The sequence below is a fragment of the Hemicordylus capensis genome, chromosome 4, assembly GCF_027244095.1.
Source record: "Hemicordylus capensis ecotype Gifberg chromosome 4, rHemCap1.1.pri, whole genome shotgun sequence".
Classification (NCBI taxonomy): domain Eukaryota; kingdom Metazoa; phylum Chordata; class Lepidosauria; order Squamata; family Cordylidae; genus Hemicordylus; species Hemicordylus capensis.
Window position 1 is genome coordinate 243,867,119 of NC_069660.1, and position 13,944 is coordinate 243,881,062.

The window sequence follows — 13,944 nt, forward strand, 5'->3', positions numbered from 1 at the left end:
TAAGAATGTCATCAAAGAGAGACAGAGATTGTGAGCCCTTTGTGGACAGAGATTCGTCTTATTTATATATTATTTCTCTGTGTAAACCACTGTGAGCCATTTTTTGGAAGGTCGGTGTAGAAATCTAAGAAAGAAAGAAAGAAAGAAAGAAAGAAAGAAAGAAAGAAAGAAAGAAAGAAAGGGTGACTTCAAATAACCACTAATAGACTGAGTAAATTCTCATTCAGGTAATGAAAGAGGGGCTAAATTTCTAGATGTGCTAAATGGCTGTGCCTTAGAACATGTTCATAAATTCATTCATTCATTCAATTTCTATACCACCCTTCCAAAAAATGGCTCAGGGTGGTTTACACAGAGAAATAACAAATAAATAAGAATGGATTCCTGTCCCCAAAGGGCTCACAGTCTAAAAAGAAACATGAGGTAGACACCAGCAACAGTCACTGGAGGTAATGTGCTGGGGGTGGATAGGGCCATGATCTAGAATGATCTAGAAGTTGGGGTAAGCAGTGAGGTGGCCATATTTGCAGATGGCACCAAACTATTTAGGGTAGTGAAATCCACAGCAGATTGTGAGGAGCTCCAAAAAGCTCTCTCCAAACTGGGTGAGTGGGCAAGAAATGGCAAATGCAGTCCAATGTAAGCAAGTGTAAAGTGATGCATTATGAGGCAAAAAAAAACCAATTTCTCATATACACTGATGGGATCTGAGCTGTCAGTGACTGACCAGGAGAGAGATCTTGGGGTCGTTGTGGATAGCTCATTGAAAGTGTTGACTCAGTGCTCGGTGTTGGGGGCACCCATACCCCAACATTCAATCCAGAGCTACCAACCCAGAATTATATGGAATTAAGGCCTGTGTCTGATTCCATTTTATTAAGGAATGAATTAATGCCTGAACTCAAGGTGAACGGATACCCAGGTCTCATGACTGCCTCTACTAACTGCTCTGTGAAGAAAGAGGCAATCCAGCATTGTATTGTGAAATGGATACTCAAAGAAACACAAAAGCCAGGCCTAAGCAATCAAAATGCTAAAATCTAACCCACTATCAGACAATGCCTAGAAGTGAGAAGCTGAGCTCTCACTTCCTCCTGCAAGGTCTATGTTAATCCTTGTCAATGATTGCTCTGCTCTGCCCAAAGGGGATACTCAATTGCTGTCTATAGAAATTCCACTCTAGGTAAATACACACAAAGAAAACACCTATAGATTTTAATTCTTACTTTACTAACACCTTTTAACACCTTCTGGGACCAAGCACCAGAAATCTGGGGACAAGAGAAGATGCCCATTTGCAGCTCAGAGATGCAGATTTGCTTTGGGCAAAATTAGAATGTCTCTCCCCTAAGTAGCAGCTTACAGAAGATGGGATTCAGATCTCCCTGGACCTAGCTAATACCCTGAATAATTAAAAAAGACAAGATCCAGAAGGTAACAGCAAATTGTCACCTTTTGGGGGACCCAGGAAGGGTGAGGATATTTTGAATAGACTCTATGGAGATCAAAGGAAGATACAACTATAAAGAATGAGGCTTGCTGGACAAGTCAGCAATCTTTTGCCTACACTTGCTCATGAGCAATCCAAGGGTTTGCTGCCCAAGCCGCGGGGCTAGAGGCAGGAACTCTTTCCAAGGAGAAGGGACTGTTTTTGACTTCTGCTGCGCAATGAGAAGTCAAGACTCCCCAGCCATGATACTCCCAAGCAACCTCACCTAACAAGCATACTTGCTCAAGAGCCATCCCAGAGTTTGCTGCTAAGCCGCAGGGCAACAAGCAGGAACTCTTTCCATGGACAGGAACTGTCTGTGACTTCTGCTGTGCAGTGAGAAGTCACGACTTCCCCAGCCATGGAGCTCTCATTCTCTGCCTCACTCTGAGCAAACTGCCTGCTTGACCATTGCTCTCAAACTCCTGTCTCCACCTACAGCCTCTCTCCTTCAGCTGAAAGCCCCACCGCTCTCAAGCTTCTGACCCTGGTAATATGCTGCTTCACAAGCCTTGGATCCCTCCATCTTTCCCCCTTCTCCTTTCCCCTCTTCTCTCTACTAATTCCTGATCTCCCCAAACCATGCCAGTCCTCAACCTTCCTTACCCCCCCCTTTTTTTCCATCTATATCTGAATTATATTAGGCTCTAGGAAGATTTAGTACACACGCATATGTTAGTTAGGAACACTGGGTGAATGTTGTTGCTGGCTAGAGTTGAAATATTGTTAGTAATACTGATAGATTGTAGGGTTGTGCGTTTTGTATTTTTTCTGTTTCGATTTGTACCATATCCAAATCAACCCCATTTTGTATTTTGTCTGAAATTAAGCCTTCTGAATCACCCCAGTTTTGTTTTGTATCCAAATTAATCCAAATCTGAATCTGAATTAATTCAGATTTAAAAATGGGTCACATGGTAAAAAGTGTGGGTGGGCGTTATAGTGCCCAATGAGTGGAAGCTACCACAAAAATTTCAAAGGAATTGGGCAAACTGCTGATTTTTGGTGCATTTTTGAAGTTTGCACGTCTTTCAGATTTCCCCATAGGGTATGATGGAGGTTTCAGGGAAAGTATAGCTTCACACAGGGCGGGGGTGGCCCAGAGCGGAGTGTGGTTGGTTGTAGTGCCCAGTTGGTACAAGGAAGCTACCATAATTTTTTCAGAGGAATTTGGCAAAGGGCTGATTTTTAAAGAATTAATGAAATTACGCGTCTTTCAGATTTTCCTCGTAGGGTATAATTGAGGTATTTGTAGTCCCATAACTCCACCTGAGGGGCACTGGGGTGGCCCAGAGCAAGTGGCAGTGTAGTGCACATAGAGTGTCAAACATCCACATGGGTTGCCAACCATGAAGTACAGGGTTTTGTTGTTCTAGAGGTGTTCTGAGAGTAGATTATCTAGTAGCATATGAGAGGGGATTCATGGTTTTTCATTAAAAATCTCATTTGCTACCAGAGAATCTAAACTCAATACCTCAGAAACAACAAAGCCCAGTACCCCAATGCGTTAGCAATCCAGGGGGGTGGTTGGAACCCTCTGTGTAGTATACCACCACTCACTTCAGGCCATCCCAGTGCCCCCCTGGTGGAGTTATGGGGCTTCTGAAACCTCCATTATTCCCTATGGGGGGAAAATCTTAAAGACACGTAAACCTCAAAAACTCCTAAGAAATCAGCCCTTTGCCCTATTTGGAATCTGGGTGCACCACCCTTGGGGTACTGCCACACAACCCACTGTTTTGCCCCTGAAGCCCCACATAAACAAGTTGAAAGAGTGAAGAAAATGATGAACAACAACAACACTTAATTTTTTGGCACAGTTATTTGAGAATTTTGCAGTGGGTGTGAGCCTGTCCCTGTGGCACTAGCACAGCAGCACAACCCATTTGTGGATTCAAGCAATCTTTCAATAAAAACACTCCCTCCCCATGGAACAGTGACCACAGGTCACTTGAGATAGCAAGATAGACCAATGAACTGCCTTGGTACTATGGAACAGCTTCAAATGTTTATTTAACTGAAGTGGAGTGAGCTGTAGCCCAAACAAATCAGCCTACTGTTCAGAATTGTTGAGATTTATCATCACTGCATTTAAGAAAGTGCAAAACCATGGATCATGGTTACAAGAAAGAGAGAAGCAACTAAGATCCTGGGGATGTCAATAGATTGACAGGGGTATTTCCCCACCCCGCTCCTTTTGTCTCCTGTAGTCCCATGTGGATAACCTGTCCCTGCAATGGCAAAAGTTGTGAACCACTGGCTTAGACATCATGTCCCACAAATTACATTGTGGCCTAAATTACATTAGACTGCTACCAGACTTTCCTAACCAGCTTCTCAAAAAGCTTCTCCACACAATTTATACCATGGCTTTTAGCAAGAACTTTGGAATTGCATTGAGCTCCCAAAATGCTGGTCTTGGGCCAAAATAAACAAATAAACAGTAAACATTGAGCTCCCAAAGATATTTGGGTATTTCTGTCTCAAAATGCTGTCTTCCAAATCCCTTTGCAAGGTAAGTTTGCATTTCAATCACACTGAATACAACACATACTTAACTAAACCATTCATGCTCAACAGCTTTTTGCATATCTTATCTTCTGCTAATCACTCAGTACCTCAGCTGGAGTGGAGAGAGTCAGAGAAGTCAATTTCAATTGCAATGCTTTTCCTAAGAACAAAGCATTCTGTCCGAAATACAGTCATTTTGATTTGAAAACAAAAATCTCTGTTTTTTATTTCTTGATTTTGTTTCGGTTACAAAACCTTCGAAATTGCCATTTTCGGGCACAAAACATTTTGTACCTGAATCAAAATGCACAAGCCTAATAGATTGTTCTGTTTTCTGCTCAGTTAGATTGATGTTGTTATTCTTTTATACTCAATAAAGCCCATTGAATCATTTAGGATTACTTTGCTCTCCTTTCTTCCTTGTGCCCAGATTATACATGGTCACCGTATAAAAGAACTGGTCACTTTGTGACACTGGTGAAGCCAGCCTAATTTCATATGCTTACTCCTGAGCATATCTAGTATACAAATCGGGCTTGGTTCTCAACATAGGCAGCTGTGAAACTGGCCAATTACATCCTAGTGTCATGACCCAGACCATGTAGATAGCCATTGGGCATGTGTGGTGGCCTCCAAAATGTCCACTGCCACCGCAGAGAGGCCAAAAATGTGCCAAAAATGGCTTGTAATGGGCCAAAAACAACCAGGGGGAGACCAGTGGGGGAACATCAGGAGAGCCCGCCCCCCACCCCCTGTAGCCACGACAGCATCCCTCAGAACCTGCCAATGGTGGTAAGTCTGCCTTTTCCTCCTCTCAAATTAAAAAAAAATGTTTTCCCTCCAAACCAAGCTGGGCCCAAACTGGTTCAGACTACAGCGGGACCGGGCCCAACTCTATTGTGCACAGCTCCGGATAGGACACAGTTCAGTTCGAGTCCGGTTCTACTCGAACCAAACCAGGTTTTCTGGTTTTGTGCAAATGCCTAGAAACAATTACAAATAAAATATATAGAGCCTGAAGCACAAGCACAACAGAATAAAGTAAATCTCAGTGAATCCGACAAGTATTATTGGCTTGTCTTTCAGAATAGTTCAAAACCCAGGGAATCAAAATGTGTTTAAATATACTACTTCTGGAGTTTAAAACAATCATGTGTGGGTACATATGACCATTGTTGGAATGTTTTTCAAAATAATTACTATTAAACTGTTCCACCAAACATATTTTGTACTTTTGTTAATAAGTCTCCTATGCAGAGAACTTTGTTGCATCCAGATTTGCCTCTCCCTGAAGCATTAGCCCAGAGCAAAAATTTTCTGCCATGTTTGTACACTTATATCTAAAAATCTGGAGTCTAAAATAAGTTGAATGAGTCGCTCTGCTGCATTAGCAATGCTGATTTGTGCAAGCCCAGTTGGGGTGAATGGAGGTTGCATAATGCATTGCACCTTCATTCTTTAATGAAAATACTCATCAGAATGTTTGGGGAAACTTAGCTTTTCCCTTCTATTGTTTTACACCTGCTTCCCCTTAGTATATGTACCAATAAATATTTCTTGCTTTAATAGTTTTGATTATCAGTTCCTTATTTCCTTTCCATTATTGCACTTCCCAACAGCAAGTACACATACATCACATTAGCAATATCTCTCATCCTTTTATTTTATGCAAAAGTTCAATGAAACCACCATTCCTGATGGAAATAGTAACAGTACTGCCGTTCAAACAACCTAGCATTTGTATTTAGAGCTTAGCATAACTAGCTCAGTGCCATTTATCTATACAGTTCTGATGCCAAAACTTTGCTCATTCAAATTTAGTGAACTTTCCCTAAACAGACCATGTGTAGTTAGAGGGACTTCATACGAGAGCCAAAGTATGAAGGGAGGAAGGGGAAACTACACAGTCCCAGAGGTTCAAAATGCATAGAAGAACTGACACTAAGCCCCCCAGGGAAAGGGACCAGTGCCCAAAGGGCTTTTATCACTCCTGTATCATTAATAGATCTACATTTCCTATTGCCATATCCAGCTATAAATAAGTAACCAGCAATGTAGGGGGTTTTAGAGGGGGGGTCTAAAGAAGCTAAGACTTGAGTTCCAGGACATGCTCTGAGGGCATACCATCTTGCTGAAGCTAAAAAGATCTAGTTATGGTTTTGCCATATCCTCCTGGTGTAGTTTTTATTTATTTATTTATTTATTCAGTTTTTATACCGCCCTTCCGAGCTGGCTCAGGGCGATTTACAGTTAAAAAACAGAAATCATTAAAAACAATTAAAACAGAAATACAAATATAAACACCAATTTAAAAACATCTTAACAATCAAAACAATTAAAACCCTGAAAACCAGGTTAACATTAAAACTAATTAAAAACCCTGAAATTGCAGGCCAAACAGATGGGTTTTAAGGGCTCTCTTGAAGGTCAGTAAAGAATTAAGACTACGAATTTCGTTGCACCTCTGTGACTTGATTTTTGGCTTTCTGTAGTAGTTACACTGTTGTCTCTGCTTCTAGCTAAAACATTGTATAGGCACGCTTTGCCAGTCAGCTAAAACATTGTATAGGCACGCTTTGCCAGTCAATGGAAAGGAGATTAGTCATTCTGATTTGGGTACATTCCTGGTGCCCCTAGATCAGTCATATAATCGCAGTGAACAGGGAAATACCAATGTAGCTACTTGCTGCTTCTGGGCATAAATTGAGTTCAGCAGGACAGACCAATTTCCTCTACCCATTAGACTTTGAGGAAGACTCCCTTATGATCAAGTAAGAGGAATGCCAAGAAGTACAAAGGTCATCTTTGTCCTACAGGAAGGACTCTCAGTACTAATCAGGATGAGTCATACAGAAAGTGTTGGAGATGAACTTCCAGTGCATCGACCTTTTGCACCAACTGTCCTAATGACCACTAGTGGCATTGGAAGTAGAGACAATGAGTAAAGGTCTCCCTATCTGTCCCTACTCTATGACCCCTGAACTGACTCTGCAGCACTTCCTGTGCTGAGTCACAATCCTTCCTTTCCTCCTAGAGAGCAGATGGAAACATATCTCTCTCTCTCCTTACCTATCCACTATGTAGTCCTTTAGATTAGAGATAGGTCTTTCCTGTCTAAGTGTATTTAACCAATAAATGTTTAGTGTTTAGTCACACAAGGATCTCCATGTGTTTTCTCTAAATAGCTGCAATATCCAAACCATCCTCTGCTACCTACTCTGTAACTGGAGTGTGTGCTCATTCCTTAGTGCTCTGCTGTTTTACCTATTGTGGGTAAAAATCAACAACCTCTAACAGAAAGTCACTCCCTCTTGCACAAACTACCTGCATCAAAATACCCCAAATCTCTTTTGTTTTCAGAAAATACCTTCAAAAGCATCTAAAAAGAACTAACTACTCAGCAGCCCAACATGCTGCAATTCCTTTTGTTGAGGGCCATCAAGAGTCCCCAGCACAATAAATGCACCCTTGGCCCTGGACATGTTCTCAGGTCACTTTGTGACTATAAGACCTCGTCACCCCTTCACCTCTTGGGGTACAAATACAGATATGGATCAGCGTTTAATGCTTGTTGTTTTGCTTTTTGCCTTTGCAACTATTCCAAGGGCATCTCACTTCTGCCTGTGCAGAGAGATTCACTTTCTTGTACAGGACATTTTGCTTCTCCCCTTCACTGGGAGATCCTTTGGACTGCCACCCTGAGCAGCAGAGTTCAGCCATCACTAGGCATGTTGCCTCAGTTCCCTCCCTGCAACTAAAGAGCTACACCTATTTTCCAGGAAGGAAGCCAGCATCTTCTCAACCCTTGAACTAAAGCCTCACCAAGACCAACCTAAGATCGGTATAGATTAGGGTCTCTGTCTCTACTCCCCTTCTCTATATATTGCCCTAACTCTGTCCCCTAACCCTCAACACTAACTCCTGAATGTGTATTGGAGGCCATTCAGTACCATTCTTAGAGCTTTAGCCCCTTACGGGAGATAGTTGCCAACAGTTCTGCAGAAGATTGCTAACTTCTGCTTTTGCTTGTAAATTTTTGTTTTCTAATAAAACATAGCATTTGCTTTCAAGAGACCTTTGCTTTCATTTGACTCCATGGCTTCCTCCTAAGCACCCTAATATCAGGGTACCATACCCACCTGAGTTAATAATTTGGCTATATACAGGTAAAGTGTGCTGTCAAGTCGATTTCGACTCCTGGTGCCCACAGAGCCCTGTGATTTTCTTTTGGTAGACTACAGGAGGGGTTTACCATTGCCTCCTCCCACGCAGTATGAGATGATGCCTTTCAGCATCTTCCTATATCGCTATCCTATTGGCAATGGTGTTTCCCATAGTCTGGGAAACATACCAGTAGGGATTCGAACCAGCAACCTTCTGCTTGTTAGTCAAGCATTTCCCCGCTGTGCCACTTAAGGGGACGCAGCTGTATGCTGGCTTGCACCCAATTTGAATTCATTTCCCCACTTTAGTCCAGACTTAGTAATGAAGGGGGTAACTACCACACTTCTAAGCAAACCTGGTAACAACTGTCTGTAGCTGGATGGGTGGGTGCCTGGATTATGGCACTCATATACTCCAGTTGTGCCAGGTGTGGGTTATTTCCTGGGTCTGAGATAGAGAGAGACACACATTGGTATGATCCAATTAGTACTCCCAAAGGGGCGTCTTTTATAGTTGATTACAAATAAACTCCTCTGGCTGGCAAATGGGCATGCACGAGCAATGCATAGGTAAACACAGGTGCCCAGAGAAGGATGGTATAATGTCCAAGTTTCTCACAGAGAACACTGGTAAGGTGATTCAGCTAATTATATCACTAACTATAACAAGGAGCTGAGCAGAGAAGAGACAGTGAGAGAATGCTTTATGTAAGCCAACAAACCTCAAGCAAGATGGCTGCCCTGTGCCTTCTACACAGAGTCTGGCACATGCATTACAGTACATTTCATGGCTGAGATCCTGACACAGACACTAAATTTTCTCTTGTATTGAGATACTGTTGGGAATTCTCTCTGGTAAGAGAAATCCTTTTTCATTATAGCAGAGTGCACAGAGGCACAACACAGCGGAATTTAGTTAGGCATGAGTGTATGCTGAGAGTAAAGTAACCTGGAGCCAGTTCATAGTTTCGAATCAATATAAGTAGTATTTATTAGAGAACTTCATTCTAGATAGGAAAGTGAGGGGATGAGATCTCTAATCTAGATAGCTAGCTGGATGCAGATGGATTCTGCATCTCTGCGCACATGATGCAGGGAGAGAGAAGCTTGCATGTTGCAAGGTAGAAGGAAGGGAAGAGAAGGGAGAGAGGAAGTGACAAGGCAGGCAGGAAGGAAATGTCCCTGAGAGTAGCAATCTACATTCCAAAGGGATAGTGTCAGAGCAGTAGAGAAGGGATGACCAGTGTCTTGACCCTCTAGCCCTCTGACTCACTAGTCTGTCCTCCACTGTCATTGAGACAAGTGACAGTGCAAAGTCCTTCACTTCCAACACCCCCTCTCGATGACTCGTGACTCAATTCTCAAGATTCATTTTCTCTCTCAGCTTTTCAAAGCAGAGTCTTGGTAGTGGCTTAGTGAGTATATCTGCAAGCATTTCATTTGTTTGGCAGTAGATCAGCTTGATTAGTCCATCCTTTTGCAGATTTCTCACTACATGATACTTCACATCAATATGCTTGGTACGCCCTTTTACATCTTCTTGTTTGTAGAGCTGAATGCAGCTTTGGTTGTCTTCATTCACTGGTATGGGCTGTGGTACATCTATACCTAGATCTTTCAGTAGTTGACACAGCCATTGTATCTCATGACAGCCCTGTGCAGCTGATACATATTCTGCTTCAGTGGTTCATGATGCTGTTATGTCTTGCTTGGTGCTTGACCAGCTTATGGCTCCATCTCCATAGAAAACTAAGTGGCCGCTGGTGGATTTCCTTTCTGTTAGGTCTCCACCCCAGTCTGCATCTACATATGCTTCTAGTTTTGGTTCACTGTTAGCTGGTAGCTTGAGCTTAAAGTGTGCAGTACCCTTTAGGTACTTAACAAGTCTCTTAATCGCATTCCAGTCCTTGACTGTTGGTGATGCAGTCTTTCTGCAAAGTAAGCCAACTGCTGTACTAATATCTGGCCTAGTGAGTGTACTAATGTATAGAAGTTTACCCAATGCTTCATGATATCTATGGCTGTCAGATAGTGGCTCAGTTCAGTCTTCTTGCTTTATGTAGTTCAGTTCCATTGGAGTTGGTGTAAGATTCGCATCTTCCAGTCTGAGCAGGTTTATCAGGTCTTTAATTTTCTGTTCTTGGTTGATGAGGAAACTTCCATCTTTCTCTCTTTGTACTTGAATGCCCAAGTAGTGTGCAATGTCGCCAAGTTGCTTGACTTCCACATCTCTGTTCAGATGATGCCTTCTCCTCAGAGTTTCTGTGGGAGGTGTATATCAGCAAGCATGCATCTTACCATATCCAGAAGGCTTCTGTTTTTCCTTTCTGAGACTCCATTTTGTGATGGATTGTAAGCTACCATGGTTTGATGCACGATTCCATGTTCTCTCAGGAACTGCTGTGTGGCGCTGGACATATATTCTCCTCTATTGTCTGTGCGCAGGATCTTTGGCTTCCGCTCAAATTTGTTGCTTGCCATGGCCACGTAGTCCTAGAGTTTCTTGAGCATCTGTGATTTCTCCTTTAGTAGAAAGACAAGCGTGTATCATGAGAAATCATCAATGAATGTGAGAAAATATCTGAAATTACCTATGGTTGCTGGTAGAGGTCCAGATATGTCGCTGTGGATCAGCTCCAGGGGTCTTCTGGTCTTCCTTTCACTCTGCTTAGGAAATGGCTTGTTAACTTCTTTGGACTCAAGACAACAAATACAGTTAGTCACAATGTCACATAGTACAAAATCAATGCCATCGGCTAATCCTCTTTCCTTCATTTTCTGGATTGACTCATCGCTCCTGTGTCCACTGTCCTAGGCATCTATGCCACAGTTGCAAGCAGTTTTCATGCAGGCATGATTGAGCAAGGTTCACTTCATTGGGCTGGTATGCTCAAGTTTGGACCAGGCTGGTCCTTCTCTGTCTGTCTTTGACACAGGTTGTTCCTGCATGTTGTACAGGCCTTTGCATTCAGAGTCTACAAGGCAAACTTCTCAATTCTGGGTAACAACACATTGTCCATTTCTAATATACAGTTCACAGCCTTGTTTCTCTAGCTTGGATATTGAAAGCAAGGAGCTTGAGAAGTCAGGGATATACAAAACATCCTTCACAAAAAATTGTTTAATTGATCCACCTGGTAACTCGCAATACAAAATTCCTTCACCTTTTAACTTTGCTTTAATTGTAGTATTATTGCCCAAATGAACAATCTCTTCAGGAATATCAAACAGTTCAGTATAGAAATCTAAACGATTTGAAATATGGACCATGGAACCAGTGTCCAGAATAAATTTTTCATTGCCTTGCATCAGGCAAACAATGAAATTCTTATTTGAATCTCTTTCAGTAAAGTCAGCTCTTCTTGTCTGATTCATGGGACAGTTCACCACCTTGTCGCCAAATTGGTTACACATCTAAAGGCATTAGTCCCAGTTCGCCTCATTCCAGGAGCAATCTCCTTGCTGGCGGTCATGTGACCTCTTTCTCTGGACTGAGTTCCCTTGGCAATGAAGCCAGACCTTTTTGTATGCAAATGTGGGGGGGCATGGGGTTTACTCTTGCAGCATTCCCTCCCCACCTTGGGTTTCCTCTGGAATGGCCAATTGTTGCCTTAAGAGCAAAGTTATTTCAAGAATTCAAAACTTGTCTTCTGCTTGCTTCAGCAGAGATAGTTTCCACAGCTCTCTCAAAGATTAGAGTGGTGTGGGTTTCCAATTGGCCGATTATATTGCTATAGCTGGGCAGCATGCTTAGGAACAGAGCTTCCAGCTTCTGATTCTCTGTAAATTCCTCCTTTGCAGCTTTAAATGCAGCAAAAAATGTCCCATAGCAGTCCAACATGCGTGGCAAAACAGCCCCCATCTTTATGCTGGAGATTCTGCATTTTCTTTCTCAAGTTAAAGATGTATGCCCACCCCTTTTTCATATGCAAGGAATCTAGCTTGCTTAGCATTTCCTTTGAGGTCTCAAGATCACATATGGTAGAAAGGTAATTTTTACTCACAGAAGCAGTGATCAAAGCTTGAGCCTTTGTGTCTTTGAGTTGCCACACCTCTTTAGCAGTTTTCTCAGCAGCTGTGCTTCCATCTGCGGGGGCATCTTTTTCAGTGACTTTCTGTAGTCCTTCCGCTCATAATGCAAGCCTCAGTCGAGTTTTCCATTCCAAATAATTGTCTGGGTTCGGGATAGTCAGCCTGAGCGTTCCCTCTAGATAAGTAGCCATCCTCACTGAGCTCCGTAAAAGGGCAGCTGCTGTAGATTAGCAATTCAAAGTGTCCACGGCTGGTTCTCACTGGATCTCCTGGAACAGACTTAACTCTTTAGTTGCAGTACACGCAGCTCAAAATACTGGTCTCCCATAACCTGCTGGGAATTCTCTCTAGTAAAAGAATATTAGAGAACTCCATTCTAGATAGGAAAGTGAGGAAATAGAATCTCTAATCTATCTATCTAGCAGGATGCAGATGGATTCTGTATCTCTGCACACATGGTGCAGGGAGAGAGGAGCTTGCATGTTGCAAGGTAGAAGGAAGGGAAGAGAAGGGAGAGAGGAAGTGACAAGGCAGGCAGGAAGGAAGTGTCCCTGAGAGTAGCAATCTACATTCCAAAGGGATAGTTGCAAGGTAGAAGGAAGGGAAGAGAAGGGAGAGAGGAAGTGACAAGGCAGGCAGGCAGGAAGTGTCCCTGAGAGTAGCAATCTACATTCCAAAGGGATAGTGTCAGAGCAGTAGAGAAGGGATGACCAGTGTCTTGACCCTCTAGCCCTCTGACTCACTAGTCTGTCCTCCGCTGTCATTGAGACAAGAGACAGCGCAAAGTACTTCATTTCCAACAGATACAATATTTTTTGTGCACAGGGATCTTTCCCTATCATGCCACTACAACACTCTCTTGAGTTCCACAATGAAAGAAAAGTAGGGTATAAATGTAATAAATAAATATATAAATAGGACACAAATTAGCCTTTTGTGTTACAGGTTTGTACTGAGCCCCAGAGAAATCAAGTTAAGATACTGCATACTGTACAGTGATAAAACTGCAAAGACTTGTACTGGAATGAACATCAGTATTGCTTTCAGGAACCCTAGGGTAGGGGTGTGCAAGCCGGTTCAAATCAGGCTGGCCCAGTTTGGGTGGTCCGAACTCAAACCAGACTGCCCCCCCCCAAAAAAGGGGTTCCAGTCCAAGTTCGAACTAGACCAGCCCCGGTTCTGGTTCGTGGGCCGGTTCAGGGATATACTTGTAAAGGGGAATCCGGCAAGGATTCCGCTTTACAAGTGAAGGGCATTCCTTATAGTAATGTGCGGGGTGTGTGTGAGAGAGAAAGGGTACTTTTAACCTTTAATTTTGAAGAGGCAGGGACAATGGAGGCAGCCACAATGGTGGCTGTGGAGAGAACTGCAGTGGGGGCTTCTCTAACCCACCCCCCATGCTGACCTCAAAAAGAGCAGCCCAGGGTGGCTGAAGCCCAGTTTGGGCCTCCATGCACACAGGGAGGCCCAAACCAGCCAGCCTGGACTGCTTTTCAGGAGACCAACAGGGGGTTGGAGGAGCTGCTGCCACCAATATCTCTACCACCACTGTCACCGCCACCTCAAAATTAAAGGTAAAAAGTACCCTTTCTCTCCCCCACCCACATTACTACAGAGAGTGCCCTTTACTTGTAAAGGGGAATCCTTGCCAGATTCCCCTTTACAAGTATACTCCTCCAACCAACCCACAAACTGGTTCAGCCCAGTTCAGCCAAACCCAAGACTGGGCTGGGCTGGGCCAGTTCAAAT